General features: G+C 35.6%; 1 protein-coding gene across 1 annotated transcript in view; it reads left to right on the top strand.

Annotated features, from left to right (window-relative positions):
- Positions 1 to 27,813, top strand: part of fng (Fringe glycosyltransferase) — a 408,217-nt gene that overhangs the window by 71,142 nt on the left and 309,262 nt on the right. The gene's annotated exons all lie outside the window — the stretch shown is intronic.

Here is a 27,813-nt window from a genome sequence, read left to right as displayed (position 1 = left end):
GTAAAAGAACTCCTGCGGGACAAAATTCCGGCACATCCGGCGACGCTGATATAACCTCTGCAGTTGCGAGCGTCGTTAAATAAAACATAACATTTTTTTTTCTAGGCTAGACTAGGCTTACGGATAAGGTGTCCCAGCCTCTTAACTTGTGCTTTGCTCTCCCCACCCCTCAACTTGTACAGTGCTCTAACAGACAAACCACACATTACACAAACGAATGCTTTTGGAAGCTTTACAGAGATGTAAAGATGGGCCTGTATACAAATTTTGGATACGAAATTCCTGTTCGAACCGAAACCCTTCCCTTGTGAGTGTGAGCCCCGATTGTATCAGGAGTTTTATGCAGCGTGTTGATACTGCATTGTCGAAAGTCTGAAGAGACTGAGCAAATAAATCTTAATCTGACCATAATATTACATGTATACAATAGCAAGGCCATGTCCTAACGGCAGATAAGCCTAGCAATCAGGTTTAGGAGGGATTTCCCATATGACAGACAAAGGAAGCGAACAAGGCTCAAAGGTAAGGCACACAGTTACGCTAATTAAAGCACGATGAGATTTGAATCGTCTCCATCCGCTTGCTGTTCGGCTTGTATTTCAATTAACCTCTTCCGCTTTCTTACAAGTCCATCTTCCTCTCCTATACATAATACTTCTCTGAACAGGTGTTCGTATGCTTGGCGCTTTCTTGAGATGGGTCACGTTTATACATTGTTATACATTGTATGATGATTTTCGTGACCTTCTAGAGTTCACTGCCTACATTTGAATTTTTTTTTTTCAATTTCGCACTGGGCGAATACATGGCTTGACATTTGTGACGTGGGGTTAGCACAGCTCTCAACAGAAGACAACATAGCATACAACAGACAAACATTCATGTGGAGTAACGGTCAGCGCGTCTGGCCGCGAAACCAGGTGGCCCGGGTTCGAATCCCGGTCGGGGCAAGTTACCTGGTTGAGGTTTTTTCCGGGGGTAACTTTCGGTGCTGGACTCCGGACTCATTTCACCGGCATTATCACCTTCATATCATTCAGACGCTAAATAACCTAGATGTTGATACAGTGTCGTAAAATTTATTTATTTATTTATTTATTTATTTATTTATTTATTTATTTATTTAACCTGGTAGAAATAAGGCCATCAGGCCATCTCTTCCCCTCTACCAGGGGATTGCAACTACAATATAAAGAATACAATTATAATTATAATTACAATTAACATTAAATTTATAGATACAATAAAAATCAAAGTACTAAAAGAATTAACAGACTAATAAAAGCTAGACAGTTCATTGTAAAAATTAAGAAGAGAGAAATTTTTGTTTATTAATTAAGTAAAAATTAAACCTACTCTACGCAGTAAGAAAATGCTTAATAAGTTTGCTTTTGAACGCTACTAAATTCCGACAGTCTCTGATGTCACTGGGTAGGGTATTCCACAAGCGCGACAGCGAGATTGTGTATGACGATGAATACGATGATGTCTTATGTGTTGGTATGGCTAGTATGCGGCTATTTTGCGTGCGTGTGAAGAGATTATGATATGATGACAGGTAACTGAAACGGGAGGCAATAAAAATAAAAAAAATACATTCATGCCCAAGACAGGGTTCAATCTAACGACCGTGACCTCCATGAACTGTCAAAGCAACGTCTTAACTGCTTTGTACACAGCGGTCAGGTCAGTTATAATAATAATAATAATAATAATAATAATAATAATAATAATAATAATAATGATTTATTTTAGCTGGCAGAGTTAAGGCCGTAAGGCCTTCTCTTCCACTCAACCAGCAAAAAGTGTATAGCTATACATATGCATGAACTTACAAAGAATTCAACAATTTGATTTAGATGAGAGTTACATGTTAGGTTAGGTTATAGGGGAGAGTCGGGTAGTATCGGACATCGGGTAATATCGGACAGTGAGTTTCTTTCATCTACAACCAGATGATAGTACCTGAATGACATGGTTACGTTTCTGTGATGTCGCATACAGTTTCGTACCATGGTTCCTTATCTCAAATTGATACATGTGCTCTTCCTCATCATCCCTGAAAGTTCGTAACACTATCCCGGTAACACCCTGTATATTATATCTCATTTCTACCGACTTGTTTCTTATATTATATTATGATTATCTACTCAGTTTTATGTGAGTGTGTGCTGTATTTTGTAAATTTTGTAGTGTTTTTTGTATCGCAGTTCTACTCCTGATTGGGTTTTAAAAAAGGCTGTATGGTCTTAACTCTGAAAGGTTAAAGGAATTATTATTATTATTATTATTATTATTATTATTATTATTATTATTACTTACAAATGGCTTTTAAGGAACCCGAAGGTTCATTGCCGCCCTCACATAAGCCCGCCATCGGTCCCTATCCTGTGCAAGATTAATCCAGTCTCTATCATCACACCCCACCTCCCTCAAATCCATTTTAATATTATTCTCCCATCTACGTCTCGGCCTCCCTAAAGGTCTTTTTCCCTCCGGTCTCCCAATTAACACTCTATATGCATTTCTGGATTCGCCCATACGTGCTATATGCCCTGCCCATCTCAAACGTCTGGATTTTAAGATCCTAATTATGTTAGGTGAAGAATACAATGTGTGAAGTTCTGTGTTGTGTAACTTTCTCCATTCTCCTGTAACTTCATCCCGCTTAGCCCCAAATATTTTCCTAAGCGCCTTATTCTCAAACACCCTTAACCTATGCTCCTCTCTCAGAGTGAGAGTCCAAGTTTCACAACCATACAGAAGAACCGGTAATAGAACTGTTTTATAAATTCTAACTTTCAGATTTTTCGACAGCAGACTGGATGATAAGAGCTTCTCAACCGAATAATAACACGCATTTCCTATATTTATTCTGCGTTTAATTTCCTCCCGAGTGTCATTTATATTTGTTACTGTTGCTCCAAGATATTTGAATTTTTCCACCTCTTCGAAGGATAAATCTCCAATTTTTATATTTCCATTTCGTACAATATTCTGGTCACAATACATAATCATATACTTAGTCTTTTCGGGATTTACTTCCAAACCGATCGCTTTACTTGCTTCAAGTAAAATTCCCGTGTTTTCCCTAATCGTTTGTGTATTTTCTCCTAACATATTCACGTCATCTGCATAGAGAAGAAGCTGATGTAACCCGTTATTATTATTATTATTATTATTATTATTATTATTATTATTATTATTATTATTATTATTATTATTATTATTATGCACGTTTGTAGTCTGTTATGTTTTGACGATGGTACGTCACCCTCGTTAACGTCTATGTAACGATACTAGAACGCTAGATGGAACATAAAAGAAGTAGAGGGTTCTTTATGAAAGCAGTTTGCGGGAATGCGGAGTAAGACATAACAAGCTTATGATGCTGTGCAGCATTAAGGTCCGCATAAATAAGGAATGAAGACAGTAATTGCATTGAGACGACTGGTGAATGGTGCACATGTGACTGAACAATTCCAGTGCGCGTTTATGGGATGTTCAGCATACCTGAGATACGAAATGTCTAATCGTACAATTCTCCGATGGTGTAGTTGGCCTTGCCCCGGTACTACACTCCAGCAGAAAAGCGCTCTCAGTTCATGTGCTCTTGGAAGTGAGAGTAATCAGGGCGTAGTTTTAGTTAGTATTTCGTTAGGGTGCGATATTAGGCATAGTTCCTTATACTTCGTAATAATAATCTATACTAATAATAAATCTGTAGCCGAAATTTTTCTGGTAATTTTCGATTTTCCAAAAATAATTGGTCCTAACATATATAATTAACCACCCTGAAACCGAAAATAATTTTTTTGAAATTTTTGTTTGTATGTCTGTCTGTCTGTCTGTCTGGATGTTTGTTACCTTTTCACGCGATAATGGCTGAACGGATTTCGATGAAAATTGGAATATAAATTAAGTTCGTTGTAACTTAGATTATAGGCTATATGGCATTCTAAATACATTATTTAAAAAGGGGGGGGTTATAAGAGGGCCTGAATTAAATAAATCGAAATATCTCTCTTATTATAGATTTTTATGAAAAATGTTACATAACAAAAATTTCTTTAAAAATCATCTCCGATAAGTTTTATTCTTTGAAAAATTTTGATAGGACTGATATTTAATGAGATAAATGAGTTTTAAAATTAAAATAATTGCCATCTAAGGCCGTGTAATGAATTAAAAAACAAATAACTTCGTCTATAAGGGGCCTTGGACAGCAACAATCGAAAGCTATGAAAGATAGCCTACAGATAATGTTTCTGCGTTTCTATGAAGTATTATCGGAAGCTAAATTAACCGATTTGTATAATTAATTATTAATTCACCATTGGAAAGTGTAGTTTCTCTAGATGGACATAATGCTATAATGTTATCACAGTAACTCCTGAGTGAATCGAGGACAGGTAAGATTAAAATATATTCTTATGCACAGAAAACTTGATAGGCTATTCTGTATATTCGTTTCCTGTATTTCCTAAACTAATTTTTATGACCAAATGAGTGGTCTCTGGATCAAAATGATCGCATTTTAATTTTTTAATTAAATTTAAATTAAGTAACATAATAAACGAATTATCCTTCTATCAAACACGGATGTTCCCTGGATCAAATGTCCTATTTTAATTATATAATTACTTTATATTTATTTCTAACGGGTGCAGCGGAGCGCACGGGTACGGCTAGTAGAATATAAAATCCATGCGGGCTATTCCATCTCAAATCGACCGAAATACAGAGAAAATTGACCTTGCAATTTTTAAATACAATGAAACTTTTTCTGTCCGTTGGCAACTGTGATACAATGCTTTGTGCAAAGTTTGAGGCATCAGAACTTCATAGTGTTTAAATTAAAAATATAGTAAAACCTCGATTATCCATCACCCTATTAACCGATTGGTGGATTATCCGACTGTCTTTCTCGCTCGCAGAAAAATATATGAAATACTGTACATTATATTAGTACAAATTTTTTCTACAGAGTGTTTCTTATAAACCTTTACCCTTACGAATTATGGTCTACAATTCGAGTGGCCGTACAGTTTAACTTCTAGGCAAAATGTCTTCTACAAGTGTCAAAAGAAAACATGTTGTACTACGGAAAAAAGTGAAAGTAATTGAGTGATTTGGGAAAAGAGAAAATGTGGTTCATCTCACATCACAATACGAGATATGAATTACAACTGTAAGCGATTTAGGCTAATGAAAAATAAAATATAAACAATATAACATTTGTAAATCTACAACATGAGACCTCTACTATTTCTATCTTTCCACAGACAGTTGTCATAAGGAGTTTTCTTGGCCACTAAAAAGCCGTCGTTGAAAACCAGACATAAGTACAATAAATAATGCTTTAATAACTGAATTATCGGAAAATCAAACATGAATTGTAAAAAAACACACTTAAATTATTGATCTTCTGATCCACTACCTTGCATATTAAAAGAAAAGACCATGGAGGAAATTACGAAAATATTATGTAAGTTTACTTAGTTTATGAAAACTTTTTATGATACGGATTATCCGATTTTTTCGATTAACCGTTCACTCCATCCCCTTTATTACCACGGATAATAGAGATTCTACTGTATTTAAATTTATCGTATTTTCATAAAATTAGCAACTTTAAACTGTTGTGGCTCCGAAACCCTTTCACTCAATGATCAAAATCATGGTTTATTTTGATGCTGAGAAATTAAAGTTTATATTGACATGTAAACAGTTTTTATTACTTTTTGTGGAAATGGAGAAATTTAGATTTTTCTTCATTAAGATGCCTTTGCCCACGAAAAAATATTTTTAAAATATATGGTTATATTCCGCATTGAAAGTACAAATAAACATATTTTTTACTGGTGCACCGTTGATAAGAAAATATTGAAAATCTCAAATAAAGAAAATAAATAGTACGCGCGTGAACTAACCAGCTGACTGTGAGGCGGGAGCTAGCCGAGACAAGCAAGGCCAGGAGACAAACACGTGATGTTTCGTCTAGTAGCGCATAGCTGGGCTAGCTTTATCACAGGTTTTCATAAACACAGGAGTAAAATGACGCCCAACGTTCGTTTATCTTCAGCTCTCGGCCAGTGCGTGCGGTACTGCGCCGTTCAAGTCCAGGCGTGTGAAAATAATTTATTTAATACCCTCGAAACTTATTGCCGAGTCATTAAGCAAACAATGCCGAATCCCTCTTAATAATGCAAGTTTTTTTCTCAATTTTTTTTTCACATTTTTACAAATGGGCAAAAAACCTAAAAGTAAGTAAAATCAGATTATTTGTCTCTCTGTATACAATAAAAATAAGGATTACTTCTTAACATAATCTACCAATTAATGTCAGCTTCAAAATGAGCTCCCGTTCAATGTTCTGCAGTAAATGGTTCCAGAGTTCTGAGTACTGAAAGAGGCTTGTTTTTATAAAATACGCTAAATTTGTCGCTCAACAATACGAAAACCGTTTGACTTTCGATAGTATATTTTTGAAAATGCACTGTCCTCAGCACCTTGTATAAATAGGGAAAAAATTAGAGTATTAAAAAAATGCGAGGTTTTTTATTGATCGATTTCATGTGGAATAGCCCATACGCTATCTAATTTCAAATCGAGGTCCTGTTCGGACTGCGAAGCTGATAAAGGAAAAGAATCAGGTCTTCCGCTAGGTCTTGCAATGGTCGTCGCTGTTAGAGCACTTCGCTAGTTTTTGCTCGTCGTCAGGCTCCCGCCCATCTGGTCACTCGCCGTCATGTTCTTTGATCAACATCCGGCTGGCAACAGGGTTCATGTGTGTCAATTCGAATTTGCCAGTTAGCAGCGTAATTCCATAGTGATTGAGTTAAGTGTCGTGCCCCCACCTACGCGCGCACTGAATTAGTGATGAGTGTCCGCTGCTCGCTCTAATAGGCTGTCTTGGTGTAATCAGCAAAGCGAAGAAGCAATGCTGCCTTGTCGTAGGGTAGCAGTTTTCTTCGAACACATTTTCATTGCTGTTACGGGCTATGTTAAAATAAAGCTGCACAGCTCGTCGTAATTGTAGCGGTGACAGTTGTGACACCTCATCGTCTATTACACAGCGTGTAGGTGTTGCCAATAAGTAATTGTATGACAGTTTAGTCAATTTCTCTTTTCTCTTGTAAACGACTAAGTTCATGTTAATTTGTGACAATTAGGCTAAGGCCTGGTTGGTGAATAACTGAATTAATGAGTCAATAAATAAATGAATAAATAAATAAATAAATAAATAAATAAATGAGTGAATATCTGAGTAAATGAGTCAATAAATAAATAAATAAATAAATAAATGGGTGAATAACTAAATAAAAGAGTCAATAAATAAATGAATAAATGAGAGAATAACTGAATTGATGAGTCAACAAATAAATGAATGAATAAATAAATAAATAAATGAGTGAATATCTGAGTAAATGAGTCAATAAATAAATAAATGAATGAATGAATAAATAAATAAATAAATAAATAAATGAGTGAGTGAATAACTGAATAAATGAGTCAATAAAGAAATGAATAAATGAGTGAATGAGTAAATGACTCAATAAATAACTGAATAAATAAGGAATAATTGAATAAATGAGTCAATAAATGAGTAAATAACTGAATAAATGAGTCAATAAAGAAATGAATAAATGAGTGAATGACAGAATAAATGAGTCGATAAATAAATGAATATATGAGTGAATGACAGAATAAATGAGTGAATAAGTAAATGAATAAATGAGTCAATTCTTGAATAAATGAGTCAATAAAGAAATGAATAAATGAGTGAATGAGTAAATGATTCAATAAATAACTGAATAAATAAGGAATAACTGAATAAATGAGTCAATAAATATATGAATGAGTCAATAAATAAATGAATAAATGGGTAAATGATTCAATAAATAACTGAATAAATGAGTGAATAACAGAATAAATGAGTCAATAAATGAATAAATGAGTGATAACTAAATAAATGAGTCAATAAATAAATGAATAAATGAGTAAATGATTCAATAAATAAGAGAATGAATGAGTAGATAACTGAATAAATGAGTCAATAAATATATGAATGAATGAGTCAATAAATAAATGGATAAATGAGTAAATGATTCAATAAATAACTGAATAAATGAGTGGATAACTGAATAAATAAAGAATAATGGAATAAATTAGTCAATAAATAAATGAGTAAATGAGTGAATAAGTGAATAAATAAAGAATAACTCAATAAATGAGTCAATAATAAATTAATAAATAAGCATAGTCCGTCGCAGCGAGCCTCAGTTAAATTTGTGCTCTGTAAAGACAGTATTGGGCAGGTTTTCTGTGGCACTCCCGTTTCTTCTGCCGTTCTCCAACACTAGCCAATATTTCATTGTCGTCGATTAGCAGTGTAAGTTATTCTGCATGCAACTGCAGCTTCATATCTGTCCTGTCACTTACTGCTAGGCTGAAAATATACTGATAACGATAAAATGAATGTCCAAACCTTGCGAATAAATTGACACAGACTACAAATACCGGCTATAGACAGATCCTGCCTTTGTACGCACATGTGTAGAATGAAGGATTGAGAAATGACACGCAAAAATTATGTTGTTCTGTATTAGGATTTTTGAAAATGGTATTTCCGTCATCTTGAAGTCGATTCTTTGTAGAATCATGGCCCCCATCTTCAGTAACATTGTTGAGCAAAATCCTAACCGATTAGTCCTTGTCAATTCAGAAGCATTTCTTGAGATGGTATATTTAATTTCTTCTACGAGCTCCTGTTGCAAACAGAGATAAATTATTGTTCGTCCTGAAGTCCACAGGGACTACATCGCGCTCTGCTGATTACATCTCCCAACAAGGGATGTTACAAACACAATCAATCAACGAATATTAACTATTAATCATACTGGAAATAGAGGTCGTATGTCAACTGGTGCGTTTCATCGCAGGAAGCTTGTCAGATGCCTTAACAGTCACATTTCTTCATGCAACATAAATTTAATTTCCACGTGCAATGATAAAGTCACCTCTGTTTATATTCGAGAGCTGGAGTACATGTATCAAGTGAAGGAAACAACGTCAACCTGTTCAATTTAAGTCCTGGCGCTTGTGAATTTGTTAACGTCAACCCTTCAAATGCAAACGTTACGGTAAAATCAACAAGTCATACCATCATTCACGATGGGAACATAACAGCAAAATACTTGGTAACCATGGAAACATAACAACGACGCCATTTCCTCATATTCTGTCGTATACTTCAGCGCTCCACGATTGTGTTCTGTTTGCAAATCACGTAAGCATAAGCATGAAAGTTTGGAGTTTGCAAACTTTAATGTTTCCGTCTTACGGTAATGTTAATGTCAGTGTTTATGTGAATCATTGTGAATGATCCCATCTGGTAGCCTGGCCTGCAAACTTCTGTGTTTATGTTACGGTTATGTTTAATTTTCATAGTGAATGGGCCTTAAGTCGTTCATTATGTGACTGAAAGCAGTGGCAGTGTTATGTTTATTTTATGGATATTGCCGAGAGCAGAGACATGGTTCACATGTTGAACTACTGATCCTAATGAATGTATCTTGTTTATGCTACCTGTATCTGCTTATCACGGAATTCCATTGCGTCAGAAAAGTAACTTGCGTGTTTGCCACGTGCACTCAATTACACTGTACTATATTATGCGTTATACTCTGACCCATTCGGTGACTGAGTGGTCAGATCTCCGTTTTGTCACGCAGGCGGTCCGTGTTCGAGTCCCGGTTAGGTCTGCGATTTTTTTATTGAAAATCTATAGTGACACTTGTGACGGGTAAGCTCGCAGTTGGGTTTTTTCTCGGGGATCTCCTGTTTTTCAATATATTAGCCATCTATATCGTTTCGTCACCATTTCTCTATTTCGTCATCATTCCATAGCATTCCCCTATCGCCGGCTGACGAAGCACGGAGGAGGCTGGCTAGGGACGAGAGGGGTTGCCTGCTCGAAATCTGGGTACGCAGCGAACCTTAGTGTAGTCAGCCGGTGTGGGTTTGGAAATGCGCCTAGATTGAGGGTTAGCGCAGTACATCATAGTGCTGGGCCATAGTGCCCCCTTCCCTTCCAAAAATAATTGGTCCTAACATGTATAATTAACCACCCTTAAACCGAAAATCGCTTTTTTAAATTTTTGTCTGTCTGTCTGTATGTTTGTTACCTTTTCACGCGATAATGGCTGAACGGATTTCGATGAAAATTGGAATATAAATTAAGTTCGTTGTAACTTAGATTTTAGGCTATATGGAATTCAAAATACATTATTTAAAAGGGGGTTATAAGGGGGCCTGAATTAAATAAATCGAAATATCTCGCTTATTATTGATTTTTGTGAAAAATGTTACATAACAAAAGTCTCTTTAAAAATAATTTGCGATAAATTTTATTCCTTGAAAAATTTGATAGGACTGATATTTAATGAGATAAATGAGTTTTAAAATTAAAATAACTGCCATCTAAGGCCGTGTAATGAATTAAAAAACAAATGACTTCGTCTATAAGGGGCCTTGGACAGCAACAATCGAAAGCTATGAAAGATAGCCTACAGATAATGTTTCTGTGTTTGTATGAAGTAATATCGGAAGCTAAATTAACCGATTTATATAATTAATTATTATTTTATCATTGGAAAGTGTAGTTTCTCTAGATGGACATAATGCTATAATGTTATTACAGTAACTTCTGATATGATATAATATAATATAATATAATGTAATATAATATAATATAATATAATATAATATAATATAATATAATATAATATAATATAATATAATATAATGTAATGTAATGTAATGTAATGTAATGTAATGATAATATAATATAATATAATGTAATGTAATGTAATGTAATGTAATGTAATGTAATGTAATGTAATATAATATAATATAATATAATATAATATAATATAATATAATATAATATAATATAATATAATATAATATAATTTAAGTTATTTGAAGGGTTCAGAACCATAGTGGGCCAAGCGCCATTTACTCAATACGTAGAAAACAAGGGTTACAATTAAGTTATTGCCATAATTCAATGGAAACCTATAACAAGTAAAATAAAATATACACATTAAATCTAAATGATGTCAATCTTCATTAAACTATGGTTGCATGTTAAAGGAATTGTCATTGCACCAAATGAGTGTCTCTGGACCAAAATGATCGCATTTTAATTATTTGGATGCAATTTAAATTAAGTAACATATTAAACGATTTAACCTTTTATCAAACACGAATGTTCCCTGGATCAAATGTCCTATTTTAATTATGTAATTACTTTATATTTATTTCTAACGGGTGCAGCGGAGCGCACGGGTACGGCTAGTAAATAATAATGCCTTAAATAATGCATGAGTTAACAAATGAAAAAAGCCAGAACAGAAAAGCCTATAGACAAAATACTTATTATTAAATCCAAACGTAAGAGCAGTTCCTAAAGGGCTAATTTGGCCTTGTCTTCTCTGTTGCCAACTAATACCAGATATCATTATCTTCCCTGGACCTCTTGCACATTATGTTGTATTAAAAACTTGTTTAAAAAAGCAGAAAGATTACCCAACTGAATTGTTGTTTAAACACTTCAAAGTTTTCAATATTAAACAGATGTATTATTTTATTTTATTAAAATATTTTCATAGAAATTTTAATAATTTTGAAAGGTATAGACATAAATATAGAACTAAAAATATGAATTCTCTGCGTTTGTGTGTACCCAAAATGTAAAACCAATGCAGCTTTTTATCATAGCATGAGTCAAGGTCCCAGATTATTAAACAGATTTTATTCCAATATTATTTTAACCACGAATCCTCTCCAAATTAATAAAAAAAATAAATAAATTTTTTTATTGGATTTATAGTTTGGGTTTAAACACTATTTAATCTGTATTCACGCTCAATTTTAATTTTATTTTTGTCTGTATTGGAATCCCCTCCTGAGCACGAGTCTTACTCATTCAGCCGTGGGCTAGTTTATCTTTCATTGTATTTATTAACTTGTATTCATTTCAAACTTACTAGCAATAAAATAAATAAATAAATAAATTAGTAGATTAGTATGATCGAATATTAAAATGTATTTTGTCTGACAACATGAAATTCATTGCTTTGTCAGAATTACAGTTCACGAAACATAACCTAAAAATCTATTCTGTTTGATCACGAGAAATGATTAGGCCTAGTACGAATTCCGAAAATAGAATAGCACTTTGAAATGTATAATGTACTTAAACTACCGGTACATACTCCAAAGTTGCTACTATGCTATCTTATCTCTTGGACATTTTAATAAAAATCTGAACGCTAAGAAATATATTTCTGTCCATTAGCCACATGCATGTTTCGTATCAAGTAGGCCTAGGTCTTTAAGTTATATCACAGTCTACTGTATACAGTTGCGAAGTTCAATATGTAGTAAAAATGCAAACATGGGTAGTTGCCCACCACTAGGATCGCTACTATCGCCTCATCATCGCAGATCTCTCTCCTAGCAGCCGACAAAATATGTTACACTTTCGTTGTCGTGTTGTTTTGGAAAAATTAACACATTCCTTCCATTATTGAAATATTAAATGCATAAAGTTAATTTATTATTTTAATGAAGTATATTAAATTCCACCATAAACTCGAAGATACCTGCAAGAAATAAGTTAATATAATTTTTGTTTGTGCAAAACGAACTGAAATTTACTATAATAGCTTCACTCATTCAAGATTAGGGGAGAGTCGGGTAGTATCGGACATCGGGTAATATCGGACAGTGAGTTTCTTTCATCTACCACCATATGGTAGTACCTGATTGACATGGTTACGTTTCTGTGATGTCGCATAGAGAAACGTAACCATGTCATTCAGGTACTATCATCGTGTGGTAGATGAAAGAAACGCACTGTCCGATATTACCCGATGTCCGATACTACCCGATTCTCCCCTATAGCGATAATTAACTATGAAACCAATAAATATTAATTTGCATTTCTCTTTACAACAATAATAATGGAAATATGAATTAATGGAGTAACTTACGTGTACCGGTACTCGTAGTGTAGGCTTACGTAGTTAACAAAGTGGGATGAGGTTAAGCAATAATAATCACACCAGAATTGGAAATAAAACGTGAGCAATAAATTTTATTGTGACAGACTTTTTCTACGTCTCTAGTAAAGCAACAAATAAAAATAACAACAAAATTAACAGCTATAATTAAAAAACATATCCTTTGAAGAAAAAAGTAGGCCTAAGCAATAATAATCCCACCAGAATTGAAAATAAAACGTGATCAATAAATTTCATTAAAACAAACTTAATTTTTCTACGTCTTTAGTAAAATAACACATAAAAATAATAACAAAATTAATAGCTACAATTAAAAATATATCCTCTGAAAAAAAAAAGTAGACCTAACCTTTATTTCTCTGGAAATTTAGCAGCCTAAGTGACAGAACTTTAACCGGTATCTAATGTCCTTTCGGTTAGACTGAAACATTTCATTGTGAAATTTAAGGATATAATGTATTCTAACAGTCACAAAGAACTTCAAATTAACAGTTTTGTTTCTGCACAGCATTCTTGTGGAAACCCAGGAACCTTTCTGAATCTTTCGGAAATCGGAAAAAGGATAACTCTGGCCTCTTTCTCTTACTGTTGCTACAGTTTATAGCACTACAAACGTCTCCTCCTTGTCCCATATTATTATTCCAATTATTATATTTTAGCCATTAACATTTTCAATATAACCAATAACGAACATTTCACAAGCATCAATGTGAAATACGCAACGAGCTAGCACTCGATAGAAATACGACACAGTTCAAAGTCGACCATGGACAGTCTATTGTTTCTAGTTGCTAACCGCTTGGAGCGCATTATCACGAGATTTGCAAAAAAACACCTCAAGCTTCGCGACTGTATATAGTAGACTGTGGTTATATCTTATTTAATTTTGTTTTTCTCGTTGTTGGTAACTCTATAGCATCTATTAGATGCTTTATGGTTGTGCTAACAGATGGAGTTACTTGTCAACAATGTGACGCTGAAACGTGTGTTCAGGTTGCTGCCCAGCGACAGTCCTGATGTATTTTTATATTTGTGATGATTGATTAATTAATATTAACCCGGCACACTCATATTCATACAAATAATTTAATTACACCTGAATGTAGAGTTGAATTGGAATTACAACGCAACACAACTGAATATGTATAGATATTAATATTCATACCGGTATTACTAATTAATTATTAATTACGTATTTAGTACTGCAGCCAGGTCTCGCCTTACCTCCGATAGTATATTGAAAATGCCGCATGAAGGCTTAAAAGATGAGAGGGTACTCCAGTTACTCGCTTCTCCATGTGTGCCGGACGAATCGTGGGAAAGCTGCGGGTATTTATTAGTGTATGCCATCATCTGTTTTTCACAGCCCTCTGCAGTCTCCATCTCAAACATAAGCCACAACGAGGAGCAAGAAGCGATGTCAACAAGAAACGTTTAATACTAACCAGTTTCAATCTCGATGTTATGTTTGTAATTTAAATTTCATTACCCGAACGGCTGAAAAATGATAAAATACATCCCGACCATTACCTTATAAAGTTATAATTTTATAGTATGTAATTAGAAATTATGCATACAATTTTCGACCAAAAACTGCATCACTATACTTGAAACTGGCAGTATTGATGATGATAATGATAATGATAATTTTATTTATTTATTTATTTATATTTAATGTGCTGTACAACAGCCAGTGGCCAATTACAGTTCAGCACAAATAATATAACATAAACATCAGAAATGATATAAATTACAATAAAAGTACAATGGATCATTAAAATAATGGCAGTTAAGTGAGATGATAATTGCAAATGAAAGAATGGAATCATATAAATAGTATTACAAAGATATACAAGATGACGAGAATATTATAATACATATCTAAGCAAAAGGCATAAATAATAACAATTGATATAAAACTAAAAAATTATATACCGGTTACTACACATTAAATGGATCCAAGTTCAACCCATGCAAATTAGCATATGTTATACATCTGCAGACCGGAGAGAGAGATTTGGAATTTCTATTATAAAAAATTTCATGAAATCTTAAACCCTTAGCAGGAATACGAAGACTGATATAGGACTATTTCGTGAATAAAATAAAAATGTAAATAATATATCCCTAAACTTTTCTCACAAAATGTTAATAATTGTATATTTATGAATACTTAACCTATTCAGACATTGTGAAGTCGAAATAGATGAATATCGATTACTGCAATAAAGAAATTGAATGTTATTCAGTAATGCCAATTGAGAAAAGCGAAATACAGGTTTAAAAATGTTAATTACATGTACTGCGCTTTTCTCTTGTTATTATAACAAATACATCTTCATTAACTGCTGAAATCGTTATTTAATTTAAACATTTTATAGTATAATTACAAATAACCTGATTAATACATTAATTAAATGAACAATTGTTACGAAGGAGTGCCATTTTCTTTAGATACAATGGACATGGAAATAGAAGATGAAGATGTAGATGTGGAAGTAGGATTTCGCACTTTATTTAGTACAATGGATTCATGCTCGTCGATTTACGGGAAAACAGTTGGCGACACCGACTAAACAAAAGAACGACCATGCGATAAATTGATAGCGATAAATCTAGCTGCAAAAATTATCGCGAGGACTGACTGTGATTGGTTGGAATTCAAAATTTCATTACACTTCATTGGTCGAAAATGGAATGACGTCATATAAACGAAATAGTCAGAATAAATTGGATTCGGAGTTGCCAGAATTTAAACCCAGGCCTCCAGCGCTCTGGTCATTAGGTTGCCCATAACGTCACAGACTCTAAATAAGCTTGGAATCGTTAAACAAGAAGCTCGTACGTGCCTGTTTCGTCACCCATTTTAATGCCTCAATACGCGTTTGTATTCATTTTATTCTGCCCATACATCTGCGACTGGAGTCCAGCATCCCAAGCTGCTCGTGATGCTTTTTGTGCTGTTTTGACAGCGGTAACACCAGTAGAATTGTAGGCTTGCTTTTTAAATGTTGCCGAAACACTAGTTTTACTATTACGACCTCCCGTATAAGTGAGTTATCGTAACGGCTGGGGTTCCACCCTTCTTGATTTCTCGTGGAGATAAACTTAGTCTATACTCACGTGAGAGCATGTGTATTTTAGTTTTAAGTCTTTGTGCTGCATATTACCGTGTCGCTGACATTTCTGAGTTGTGTTTGTATCTTGTCATAAAACAACTTGTACAGTACATGAACCCACGAGTGGTTGAGAAGAAGAGTAGGAACGCTTATTCCAAAAATCTGAAATTTTAACTAGTTCAAATCGCCCGTAACTGTGATAGATGATACAGTGCACGAACTAGTGACTGGGATACCGTGGAGATATGCCAAAGCAAAAGTCATCAGAAGCATTGATTGGAAAATACATTGACATCACTGCGTTCCCACTGGTTTGGTCCCCGGCTGAGATTGGATCCCTGAAGTATTGCCCCATCACTTCATGTGAAGTGGAAGGGAGTTTCTCCCAATTTAAGAACATTCTTACAGACAATAGACATCAGTTCTCATTACAACATTTGGGCGAATATTTAATTATTCATTGCCATAATGACATTACTATAGAACGTAGTGTATAATGCTTCGCTATGGTCGTGTTAACCATTAAGAATTAGAATTTGTTAGTGCCTTTTTAAGTGCCTATTTTAGAATTTTGAATGCCTATTTTGCCTGCCAATTCCAACTGTTTTTAGTGCCTAAAAATCCGCAGCTTCGTCATAAAGAATTTCTTGTTATGCTTTAGAAATAGAACTCACACTGCAAGGCAGCCCGTTGTGGAAGGTCTTCCATGGACCACCTTTGTAGGGTCTGCAACCAAATGGCAGCCACGGTTGTGCTAAGTGTGTGTGGGTGGGTGTCTGTCTGTCTCTGTCTGTCTGTCTGCGTATCTGTCCTTTCCTTCTTCAGTTTCAAACCAAGCTGTTGCCATTATGCGGTCACGGATGGATTCAGTTCCTTACTCCACTCTTGCTCTGGGTTCTGCAAGTGCAGCTGTTCGTGTCGTCATATATTTTTTACGACTACAGGAAAATTTCGTAAGCCGGTGGGGGAGAAGTCGGGTTTGTGACCCCCGCCCTTCACACTTGTTCTGTGTCACTAATTCATCATTTTTTGTGGGCGCTTTCTCACTTAATCTCTGTCTGTTGCAACCCTGCGTTCCTAGAAGTAGCTGGGATGTTCACGTGTAACAAGAAGAACATGCTGACTGGCTGCTGTCTCCTTGTTGGGCTAATAAAATGTCAGTTCCAACTCCTCTCAAGTGTCGCGCTCGGTGGTCTAGTGGTTATCGCTGGAAGGAAGTGCTTGTGCTGGTTTCGTAGCATGTCGAAAAAAACCGTTGGCCACGAATAGTAGATTTACCGAATGCAAAAGATAACTTTTTTAGACACAACTTTTTGTCCAGAAATGTACAAGTAAAAAAATAATAGGAACCTGTCAACTCTACATTCAGAATATCCCGCCTTAGTCATATAAATTTTTTATAAATTTGTGTATAAATTGTTTATTGTTAGTAAAATAACATGTACAAAAATATAATCTTAGTTCTTCCCTGAAGGAGTAAAAACTCGTGCTCAGGGAGATATCTAAACACAAAGATAATTATTTGACACAAACTGGGTCAAGAAAATAAATTTACAGGAATAAATTAAATTTAAAAATACAATTTCAATTTTAACAATTTAAGTCATACAAATACATATACATATTAAATCAATATATATTCTTTAAAAATTAAATTCATAACGCCATTTTTTAAATTTCTGATACTAAAATTTTCCAAATTTGGGCATTTATCAATTATTCTCAAACACCCTTAATCTCTGTTCCTCTCTCGAAGTGAGAGTCCAAGTTTCACAACCATACAGAACAACCGGTAATATAACTGTTTTATAAATTCTAACTTTCAGATTTTTTGACAGCAGACTGGATGATAAAAGCTTTTCAACCAAATAATAACAGGCATTTTCCATATTTATTCTGCGTTTAATTTCCTCCCGAGTGTCATTTATATTTGTTACTGTTGCTCCAAGATATTTGAATTTTTCCACTTCTTCGGAAGATAAATCTCCAATTTTTATATTTCCATTTCGTACAATATTCTGGTCACGAGACATAATCATATACTTTGTCTCTTCGGGATTTACTTCTATTTGCTTCAAGTAAAATTTCCGTGTTTTCCCTAATCGTTTGTGGATTTTCTCCTAACATATTCACGTCATCCTCATAGACAATTTCAAACCCTCTCTGTTATCCTGAACTTTCCTAATGGCATATTCTAGAGCAAAGTTAAAAAGTAAAGGTGATAGTGCATCTCCTTGCTTTAGCCCACAGTGAATTGGAAAAGCATCAGATAGAAACTGACCTATACGGACTCTGCTGTAAGTTTCACTCAGACACATTTTAATTAATCGAACTAGTTTCTTGGGAATACCAAATTCAGTAAGAATATTTATAAAACTTCTCTCTTAACCGAGTCATATGCCTTTTTTAAATCTATGAATAACAGATGTACTGTACCCTTATACTCCCATTTTTTTTTCCAATATCAGTCGAATAGAAAAAGTCTGACAAATAGTCGATCTATTACGCCTAAAACCACACTTATGATCCTCAATAATTTCATCTATGTACTGAGTTAATCTTTTCAAAAGAATATTGGACAAAATTTTGTGCGACGTCAACAAAAGTGATATTCCTCGAAAGTTACTACAGTTAATCTTGTCCCCCTTCTTAAAAATAAACACAATTATCGATCCTTCCATTGTTCTGGTACAATTTCTTTTTCCCAAATCGCAAGTAGAAGTTTATAAATTTCGCTAGGTAATGCGAGATAAACGAAAAATAGTACATAAAATCAGCAATATGAAAATTCCTCTGCACTGGCCTACACTGTGTTGTTTATACGATATTTTTTCATAACGGAACTTAAGTTATTATGAGGTAATCTTTGAATGTCTGTTGCTAAAATGTTAAAAATAAGTTCAGAGCAATATTGTCAGATTTATTAAAAGTCTTGGTTCTCTTCCTCAAAGGAATTCGTAACTTATATACTTTTCTTGTGTTAAACACACACACAAAGTTGAAACAGCCATATTGAGCCTCTGAAAATAAGACTTGCTGTATTCTCTTAGGGGTAGCTTTACTAGGAATTGAATATCTTCAGCACTTAAAAGAATGTTCAGTAGGACTAACGTACTTTCAGAAAACCTGCCCCACATCAGTTCCGTCTTACGGAAGCGTGCAGTCCGCTATTCTCTGAGAAATCGCGTGTAGTAGCGTGGCGGACATTTCCGTTGCCCTGTTTCTCCTCCATTGTGTACTCTTAGAAAGCTCCTCAACCGGAGCACAGTGTTCTCAGGATGAGAACAACAACACAGATATGTTTCACCCTTGTAACAAAAGTAACTCTTCAGTCTGTTCACATCCAGCGATTTAAATAAACAAATTATGAAAAAGGGGGCGAACTAAAACTTGTTACTCATTTCATTTTTGTATTACCTGCTCTTCCTTTGTATGACGAACATGTCATCCGTAATAGTTCGTTTTCTCGTTAATTTGTGCCACTGACCGTGCCCAATTAAAGTCGTGCTGCTTGGACACAGCGTTTGTGAATTCAGATCTTGCGTAGGACATGGATATCATATTATCTTGCCCTCTGCTGTGTGATTCTTTGTGTTCTGTCATATGGAAGCCCTGACAGAAGTCACATCGTTTGTCCAGTTACCTAGGTAACGTAGCATCGGATAAGGACATCACAATACCAATCCAATATGTCGAACAACAGTGTAATTACTAGACTTCGTGGAATTGCCACGAGAATCGTAAGGTTTACTATGCACGCAGTATAGACTGTATGAAAAGGAAGCGTGGAAAGGGTAGAGTATGCCTCTGATGTAAACACTGAGCAGTATACTGCGGTTACAATAAAACCTGTATCCTGCATTCAAGAAATATAATGAATGATCATTGAAGTAGCAAATGTCTAAACATGTAAATACACAATTATTTTGTAGTGAGATATATTAACTCTTAAAATTTAATGTAAGATACTCACATCATCCTTGAATATGTGCATTGCAGTGAAGAGTTACGTACATTTTGAGCGACTGCAAAGTAACCTCCTCCGATGGTCACTTAAACAGTTTTTATTTTGGGAAAATGTACGTTCAACATCACACGATGTAATACGTGCATATTTGAAGAACGGAAGTCACTACGTTTTAGCACACCAACTTCACACGTCTTGTCGTGACGTGATAGCACATCATTTTTAGTACGAAGTTGTGAATAGGCAGAATTTTTAGCAATAATGTTTCTCAATTTACATTTCACTTTTTCTGAAATTAGTGATATTTTGGATAACGATTTGTGATACTTTATCCACTATATTAAGGGCTTTTGAGAGTTGTAGTTTAGACGATTCTAACAGGGTGATGCTTTTGGACACGATTTTAAAATTAGAATCAATGAACAGAATATCTTCCAATAGCTGTTCAGAAGGTAATGATTTTACAGCTGCAACAGCGGAACTGTCTGTGCTATCCAATGCATCAATTACCTCCATTATTTTGCCGTAATGTTCTGCATAATAATTAACAGCATCCAACAACGTTCCCCAACGGGTCAAGACTGGCTGCGGGGGTAAGGGTATTCCAGGGGGGATTATTTGCCACAGCAACACTCTCATTGTAGCATGTTTGATTGAATTCTTGTCTGCACTGAACAAATGTTAAGGTTTGACTATTCCAACCACAGTAATGCAAAAACAAGTGCTACTTATGTATACATTAGCTGTAGCTGCTCTATCTATTTGGACCGGACACAACTCTTAACATGAACTGCTTATACTACGAGACCGGGAGGTCGCCCACCTCCTCTATACTACCGTACATCGGCAACCTGATTGCATGGTGCGTGTGGCAATTCAACGAAGTCTAGTAATTACTATAGGATGCAGAATCATATACAATGCACAACGATAGACTGATTTGAATAACTACTATCTCTACCAGAATAAGTCTCGAGTAAAAAGTGACTAGTGTTTCATAAGATTCTTGTAATAGCGTGAAATGTTTGTTCTCTGTTGGGTGTTATTCTGATATTTAATTTTTTTTTTAAGAATATTACTTTGTATTTGTTTCTTTATTGAATAAAAGGGCCAATCAATAAGTTTCCGGACTGCCCTGAATGTAGGCATCACACAGGACGTAGCAAAAGGAGAAGTTATCTAAAATTAGAGAAATGCCTGGAATCTATACTAAATGCATCGCTTGAAAGGCAGAGAAGAAGGCTAGCGATAGGGCATATATTATGGAGAGATTGCAAGAAAAATCGCCGGAGGAGTTATCTAGAACTAGACAAATGCCTGGAATATATACTAACTGCATCATTTGAAACGCAGAGAAGAAGGCTAGTCATAAGGCGTATATGGAGAGATTCCAGAAAAAAAAATCGCAATAGGTTTTGACATGTTTGCACAAAATCATGTACGTACACATCTTTAAATAATTACATAAATGAATAAAAAATGTAAATTACAATAATAAAATAAATCACAGTAAAACAAAATTATTTGTGCGAGATCGTGCGTATTTGCTTGGTTTCCGCACAAAACCAATCCGCGGTAAGTCTAAAATTCCACATTCAGTATTCCCAACCGAACACACATAACAATTTCCCTCTTCTTACCGCTTAAGTGACATATTGATTTTACTGCTTTAGGCTTTTAACATATAATTTTTAGAGACGTTCAATATAATAATAATTATAAATTGGAAACTTACCACTGCAATTTCACCTAAATTGCACTGTTAATTATTGTTTTTAAATATTTGCAAAAATTAAGTAAACTCTACAACTCTACTAAAGTTACTGCATTTCGTGATGCATGTAACATTAAGGAAGCCGTTTGTTTTAAGTTCGCATTTATAGACTGGGGGAAAAAAAAGACAGACGTATATCACGGCCTGCTGAAGTATAGTAAACACAGAAAACATTTTAAAGCAACAATGTTGAAGACAGATATATTTGTTTTGCAAATTTGCCGTCATTGAACAGAAACCAAGATGGAGATTTCATTGCAACTAATTAGAAATTCCTCTTTCAGGTATGTAATAAACGATCTTCGCACAAAATAATGTACGATACACGAGCGGTATGTTTTCTTTCAATTCTCGGAAATTAAAAAAGCTCAACTACGTTTCGCTTTTTCAAACTTTTCCTCGAACATGAAAACTTCAACATACCGCTCTTGTACATTGAGTACTTTCTTCACTAGTCTCTACACATTACGAGTAATCACTTTAAATCTTTCAAACGAAATATTTCTCCATCCTGATAAAATACATTTTTAAAATTTCCCAATGAAGTGCTCGCTACAAAGTCCTTCTATTAGAGCACTAATCTCCAAGCGCCTAGTTTTGTTTTGGCATGTTCACTGAACAGCGGGTCTGAACTATGTACGCCGCGCTATACTCCATACATGCCTACACTGTTGCGGATTTCTCGGAGTCTGTAGGTAACCAAACGCAGGACTCTAATGAAAAGAGAAATAAAAAAATTAAACAGTAATTCATGCAAGAAGATAAGTATATCCCTCTGACAAACGTTGGTTCCCCATGTTCTTCTTCTTCGTTCTCTTTCTTGGCCTCGGGTTCAATTCAATGATCCCATGTAGCCAGCTAAATTCTCTAATGTAAAATTGTATTCTCTTATGTACTGAATAAATAGCACCGAAGTACCGCACCGACCGGTGACTAACTATTTTAAAAAAAAACATGAATGAGTTGTGGATGATAAACGATGGCAGTGAACACGCCTGCACTTCACGGAGACAGACCGATGACGACCCCATGTTCAAATATCCAAGGCTGTGATTTTGTAGCAGGCTGTGTGGGACATAGATGTTAATCGATCATGTAGCAGAGTAATTGTTATTGCCTATAACGCCACCTATAATCGATCATGACCCGTGACTCCATCTACGCTGTGTGGGACATGGATGTTAATCGATCATGTAGCAGAGTAGTTGTTATTGCCTATAACGCCACCTATAATCGATCATGACCCGTGACTCCATCTACGCTGTGTGGGACATGGATGTTAATCGATCATGTAGCAGAGTAGTTGTTATTGCCTATAACGCCACCTATAATCGATCATGACCCGTGACTCCATCTACGCTGTGTGGGACATGGATGTTAATCGATCATGTAGCAGAGTAGTTGTTATTGCCTATAACGCCACCTATAATCGATCATGACCCGTGACTCCATCTACGCTGTGTGGGACATGGATGTTAATCGATCATGTAGCAGAGACGTTATTGCCTATAACGCCACCTATAATCGATCATGACCCGTGACTCCATCTACGCTGTGTGAGACATGGATGTTAATCGATCATGTAGCAGAGTAGTTGTTATTGCCTATAACGCCACCTATAATCGATTATGACCCGTGACTCTATCTACGCTGTGTGGTACATGGATGTTAATCGATCATGTAGCAGAGTAGTTGTTATTGCCTATAACGCCACCTATAATCGATCATGACCCGTGACTCTATCTACGCTGTGTGGGACATGGATGTTAATCGATCATGTAGCAGAGTAGTTTTTATTGCCTATAACGCCACCTATAATCGATCATGACCCGTGACTCCATCTACGCTGTGTGGGACATGGATGTTAATCGATCATGTAGCAGAGTAGTTGTTATTGTCTATAACCCCACCTATAATCGATCATGACCCGTGACTCCATCTACGCTGTGTGGGACATAGATGTTAATCGATCATGTAGCAGAGTAGTTGTTATTGCCTATAACGCCACCTATAATCGATCATGACCCGTGACTCCATCTACGCTGTGTGGGACATAGATGTTAATCGATCATGTAGCAGAGTAGTTGTTATTGCCTATAACGCCACCTATAATCGATCATGACCCGTGACTCCATCTACGCTATGTGGGACATGAATGTTAATCGATCATAAGTTACAGTGGCAGAGGAAGTTCAGGACAGCTGTTTTACACTTAATTATGGATTTTACTACTATGCTCAGTGAAAAGGGTAAAAAACTCTTAGTGATCAGTGATTATAAGTTCGGTTTTCAGAAAACATTATCTGGTGGTGTGGAAAGATATACTTGTGTTAAGCTTAGGAGTAGAAGTAAATGTAGGCCTAAGATAATGCAACAAAAGGAAACTTTTGTGAAAGATTGGATCGAAAAGCTTTCTGATGGCAGTGTAAGTAGATATGCATTCCTGCGACACGTTTGTTTCAAATTTTTACCAATACAGAAATAAAATTGTGAAGTTATTGGAATCAGCGTGTCCGCCAAGCATAAGACATTTTTAACCTACCTACTACTGTAGACAGTAGTTGACAGTCCTAAGTCTGTATAAAATGGGAAGGGAAATGTTTTCTTTCTTGATCTAAGGCGGGAACCAATTGCAGTACACAGGACAAATCAACCTGGAACCAACTCGAGTATAGCTCTGGGACGAACTGGGAACTAATTCACAGATTTGGGAACCAATTCCAGTACAGCCAAATTTTCGACACTTCAGCTTAAACATTTCGCGTTCATCATGTTAGTGGGGAAATCTACAACGAGTACTTTACAGTACAGAGTTCTTATGTCATCCTCATAATGGCAATGCTTGCCATTATTTGCTATGATAGTGGCATGTCGATCGTGTTTTATATAGACCCTTACTTACTTACAAATGGCTTTTAAGGAACCCGAAAGTTCATTGCCGCCCTCACATAAGCCCGCCAGCGGTCCCTATCCTGTGCAAGATTAATCCAGTCTCTATCATCATACCCCACCTCCCTCAAATCCATTTTAATATTACCCTCCCATCTACGTCTCGGCCTCCCTAAAGGTCTTTTTCCCTCCGGTCTCCCAACTAACAATCTATATGCATTTCTGGATTCGCCCATACGTGCTACATGCCCTGCCCATCTCAAACGTCTGGATTTAATGTTCCTAATTATGTCAGGTGAAGAATGCAATGCGTGCAGTTCTGTGTTGTGTAACTTTCTCCATTCTCCTGTAACTTCATCCCGCTTAGCCCCAAATATTTTCCTAAGCACCTTATTCTCAAACACCCTGAACCTATGTTCCTCTCTCAGAGTGAGAGTCCAAGTTTCACAGCCATACAGAAGAACCGGTAATAGAACTGTTTTATAAATTCTAACTTTCAGATTTTTGGACAGCAGACTGGATGATAAGAGCTTCTCAACCGAATAATAACAGGCATTTTCCATATTTATTCTGCGTTTAATTTCCTTCCGAGTGTCATTTATATTTGTTACTGTTGCTCCAAGATCTATATAGACCCTACTTAATTTAAATCTGAAACCACGGTTGTGAGTTGGAATCCTGGTTATGGGTTGATTTTGCTCGTGAAGGAGAAAAGAGGTAGTGAGGGGGAAGAGACATCAAGTTAATTTCGATATTTAATTTGTTTTGTAAAGAATGTATAATATTTTATTAGTACCCTTACATGTCTCTCCGCCCAGAAATAGAGCAATAACTCAACCAATGTGTCTGCTGTCAGTTTATTCTGCATTATCTTGGCAGACGGTTGAATAGTGGAATTATCATGACGTTTATTCAGTAAAGGCTCATTGACAATGAAAATTAAACATAACCTAAGCGTTAACTTAAAAATGTAAACGTTACTGTAAACTCAAGAACATTCACGATGGGAACATAAACATATTCGCAAAGATACTTGGTAACCATGGAAACATAACAACGACGCCATTTCCTCATATTGTGTCGTATACTTCAGCGCTCCACGATTGTGTACGGTTTGCAAATCACGTAAGCATAAGAATAAAAGTTTCGAGTTCGCAAACTTTCATGTTAACATCTAACGCCAATGTTTATGTCAGTGTTATGTGAATCATTGTGAATGATCCCATTTGGTAGCCTGGCCGCAAACTTGTTTTTATGTTACGGTTATGTTTAATTTGATTGTGAATAGGCCTAAGAGTTTGTCTAGTGCAATTAAAAAAAAGGGATAAATATGTGATTTAGGCCGCTAAACTGGAGAATTCCCACGGTATCTTTGAACCGTGCCGTTACGTTTAGCACCAAATTTAAATAAATACACAATCTCGCCAACATAAGAACACGACGTTGGTGTGTGGTGTTCTTGGAAGGAGAAATTTGTTTCTTTTCTCTCTCTGCCTCCTTCGTTCTGAACATTACTGACAGATAGCACCACTGTTAGCTACAAGGTATATTTGCGCAAATATATTGAAGTAGATTACGTGACTTATTACGTGACTTAGATGAGAGTCTCGAGACAAAACAGTTTTGCTATATTTCTTTTTTATTTGCGCAAATATTGCGAGTAAATTATGACGAGTGGCTTAGATGAGAGGCTCGCGACAGAAACAATTTGTTGTAGCGCATGCGCGGACCTCTCATGCAATGGGAGCGTGATCCTTACTTGAATTTATTTTCGCGTGTACATTGCAGATTAAATGATTGTGATCCCTTCTTGTTCCGGTTACAGACCTTGGATATACGAAGGTTAGGTTTGGTTAGTTTAGGTTTTTATTAGCCAAGTCCGCGCATGCGCAGACAGGCAATATGATTCTATCGCGAGCCGCACGTGATAAGTGATATGAGGTCGAGGAATGGGAGAAGCTTAGCTTAGCTTAGCTTAGCTTGGCTTGGCTTGGCTTAGCTTAGCTTAGCTTAGCTTAGCTTAGCTTAGCTTAGCTTAGCTTAGCTTAGCTTAGCTTAGCTTAGCTTAGCTTAGCTTAGCTTAGCTTAGCTTAGCTTAGCTTAGCTTAGCTTAGCTTAGCTTAGCTTAGCTTTGGTTAGGTTAGTTTAGGGATAGGGAAGTGACAGGAGATTTTAACATGAAGTTCATTTACATATTATGTAATATAAATGCTATCATTTTCATGTATTTGACGAAACTTTTTAATTTTAACATAAAATTTGATTTCATTCGTCCATGTACGAGTTACAATTATATAATATGACAATTTTCGATTCGTAATATTGATAAAAAATAATAGTATATATATATATATATATATATTTAATGTACCGAAGTACATATGATATTTCCATGCAGATATTCTGCATCTTCATACGATGAAAGAGTAATGGAAAAAAAAAAAAATATATATGATATGCGTAAATCACTTCGTGATTTAAGACGGCGCTTATTCCGTCGGATCCCGGCCAACTAGTCACTCATAACGAGTGCACCTCAGCACATGTGTGGACTTCAGTCCTATGTTCATAGGCATCTATGACGTAGTGCAGAGGGCGGCCACTAGAGGGAACCCAAGAGTTGGAACTTAATCAGAGACAATTCTGTCCGACGCTGGGGTGGTATCCGGTGTGGCTTAGTGGATAAAGCATCAGCACGTAGAGCTGAAAACCCGGGTTCAAATCCCGGCACCGGAGAGAATTTTTCTCCGTTCCATTACTCTTTCATCGTAAAAAATAATAGGCCTATAATGAATGCGGTGAATAATTTCATTGTACCTAAATTATTTTTTTCGTAAAAGGCTAGGTATTTTTCTCTAGGCAAGAAATAAAAGGGCAACGCCGTCATAATTACGTACTTTAGACTTTGGCGAACATTAACCGGAAATTTACTTTCCGTCATTTTAATGGTATTCCGTGAAACAGATCTTT

Source organism: Periplaneta americana, chromosome 11 (genome assembly GCF_040183065.1).
Source record: "Periplaneta americana isolate PAMFEO1 chromosome 11, P.americana_PAMFEO1_priV1, whole genome shotgun sequence".
NCBI classification, from domain to species: Eukaryota; Metazoa; Arthropoda; class Insecta; order Blattodea; family Blattidae; genus Periplaneta; species Periplaneta americana.
The sequence above is the reverse complement of the archived record's forward strand: the minus strand, read 5'-3'. Positions and strand labels throughout refer to the sequence as shown.